Raw genomic sequence first — 3,193 nt, 5'->3', positions numbered from 1 at the left:
AGCAATGTGCAGCTGTTTGCTGATGATGCTGTGGTGCACGGGAAAGTGTCGTCGTTCAGTGACTGTAGAAGGATACAAGATGACTTGGACAGGATTTGTGATTGGTGTAAAGAATGACAGTTAACTCTAAATATAGATAAATGTAAATTAATGCAGATAAATAGGAGAAAGAATCCCGTAATGTTTGAATACTCCATTGGTAGTGTAGGGCTTGACACAGTCACGTCGATTAAATATTTGGGCGTAACGTTGCAGAGCTATATGAAGTGGGACAAGCATGTAATGTCAGTTGTGAGGAAGGTGGATAGTCGTCTTCGGATCATTGGTAGAATTTTGGGAAAATGTGGTTCATCTGTAAAGGAGACCGCTTATAAAACACTAATACGACCTATTCTTGAGTACTGCTCGAACGTTTGGGATCCCTATCAGGTCGGATTTAGAGAGGACATAGAAGCAATTCAGAGGCGGGCTGCTAGATTTGTTACTGGTAGGTTTGATCATAACGCGAGTGTTAGGGAAATGCTTCAGGAACTCGGGTGGGAGTCTCTGGAGGAAAGGGGGCGTTCTTTTCGTGAATCGCTACTGAGGAAATTTAGAGAACCAGCATTTGAGGCTGACTGCAGTACAATTTTACTGCCGCCAACTTATATTTCGCGGAAAGACCATTAAGATGAGATAAGAGAGGTTAGGGCTCGTACAGAGGCATATAAGCAGTCATTTTACCCTCGATCTGTTTGGGAGTGGAACAGGGAGAGCAGATGCTAGTTGTCGTACGAAGTCCCCTCCGCCACGCACTGTATGGTGGATTGCGGAGTATGTATGTAGATGTAGAATTTGTTACGATCAGCAAGATGACAGGATTCTTGGACCTCACAGCAATGTCCTCGTTGTCATGGTCAGAGGCTTGTTTGCAACGTGGAAGCAGCCTATCCATTTCAGTTTTGACGTTCAGATGACAGCAGCACTTTTGAACGAAGTAATTGTTTCCCTGGCCAGCATTTGCTACAATGCTGCGATTTACTGTTTTTTCACCCTATAAACTGTCTTTCTGGTCATTGAAATGTTTTTTCTCTTGGCAGTTATACTATAGATTGGTTACAGAATGTGAGTTATGTGGTAAGAATACGTTACCGTCGGAAGTAAACGTGATGAATAGTGAGAGCAGGCGAGATACCACATGGACGGCTAATAGGAAAACAAATAAACGGGTGTGAACCATGATACAACAAAGGAATTCAAGAGACAGAACTACCAAAATGAAACGCAACTTAAAAAAATAAACCTTAAAAACATATGTTTTGACAGAACAGAGAAACTGTGTGACTTTGAAAATGTTGCGTACATTTTTAGCAGCTTCTGCGACAAACTATTAAGTTTTCATCATTTCCTTGAGAGTGCTCACATTCACATTTACTGTAACATCTAAATCGAACAAGGAGGGGATTAGATTGACTTGTTGCTCTAGCATGAAAAATTTGCGGTTTCCATTCAAAAGGCAATTCCGTTCGGCTTCTAATAGAATAGTTTTGCAGAATCAACTGTCATTATAGATCCCTTTTACAGCCAGCTGTTCGAACGGACGTCACACCACGACACAGACACAGATTTGAATACAGTGAAAAAAGAAAAAAAAGAAGTGAGGTTGTACCGAGATTTGCCCACGTGGCAGTCAGACATCGTGACTACTTAACCGCGACGCCATTACTATTTCGAACTGCCCTACGTGGTACGACTTGTGCTTGTATCGTAGAACGTTTATTTTTTTTTCATAGTTCAGTACACCCTCTTCCTGTTTTCATGCTTCATCTGTGTTCAAATTTTTACGTGCTGTCCACAGGACCCTCGTACCACTAAATCTGAGGGGCATGTGATGGGGAGTTTCCGTTGTAAGTGTTCCTTCACTGAGCCGGGAATAGCATTTACTAAATTTACAAGTACACTAAACACTCCTGTGTTTTCTGAATCTTCCCTTTCATCGTGACCGCGTAATGCTAACTCAAAACGACCCACAAAATTTTGTGCAGTCTATTAACGTGGAGAGGATAGGTCTATTACTCTTCACTTGCTCGTTATGTTTCTTCACAGTCTCTCTGTAGTCATTGTCAAGCTGAGAATAGATGTTCGCTTTACCGCTGACTGTTCAGTGTTCGCATTTTTGCGTAAGTGGGAGTTTTCGTGCTTTCTTGTAAGACAAATGTACAAGATCCCTAACACCTGTGTTAGTCCACTAATTACCTTCTGGGCTAAAAATCAGACATGGGAAAGAATATAGTGCCTGTCTTACGTTGCACCCATACAACCACTTATGCTTATTCTACATTCCTTTGCTAAATGTTCGCTTGTAGTCATGCTTATTTGATTTTCTCACATTCTCTGGCCTGGGGGCCCTAGTTCCTTTGCAGCTAAATTGTCCTGGTAATTTAGTTTTCTGTTGGCTCTTAAAATTGATTGAAGAGAGTTCATCTTGACACTGCACGCTGCACACGAAAGCCGATTCACTGCTTCCTGTCCGTACTGTCACCCACACATTACTCAGCCAACTTCAGACACAAACTGCCGTTTATGGAAATGATTTAATTCAGGTGGTAGCGCCTTAATGTCTACCAACATGGTCAGCTGACTACAGGTGAGAAAAATCAACTAAACTGGTGCACTCTTCTGGAGGAATACAAAAGGGTTACTGTGTGGTAAAATCCAAAACTTAATATACTATAACTAATTCAGAAACCCATAAGATAGGTTTTTCTGTCAGTATAACTACAACATATAGTGACGTCCGATTTAATTTTACAATATATCGAATGAATTGGCATATTCGACTAGAATGTTACCACCTAGCGGGATTTACGCCTAGCGAACTGGGATAAAAGTCTGCCAAGCGCATGGAAATAAAGGTCTGCCATAGTGTGTAACCATCTAGTGGCATTTCGTAAACTTGTAGCTGAGTGGTAACGCCTAGGTGTGCACTCCACGAACTGTACACTTTGTTTACCTGATCAGCGACCCGACGCGATCGGTTAGTGTCTACCGTCGTTACATTTCGTGTGCATCACCCGACTAGTAAATTTGTTATTATAACTGTTTTGACAGCTCACGTGTTTGAGGAAGTGTTCATTGAATACATAGAAAGTTTCAGATATATTTCTCGAAGATGTCCAAGTTTCTCACAGATGCGGAAATTATGTCACAGCAG

The sequence above is a fragment of the Schistocerca serialis genome, chromosome 2 (assembly GCF_023864345.2).
Source record: "Schistocerca serialis cubense isolate TAMUIC-IGC-003099 chromosome 2, iqSchSeri2.2, whole genome shotgun sequence".
In the NCBI taxonomy this organism is placed as follows: domain Eukaryota; kingdom Metazoa; phylum Arthropoda; class Insecta; order Orthoptera; family Acrididae; genus Schistocerca; species Schistocerca serialis.
Note: the sequence above shows the minus strand (reverse complement) of the source record.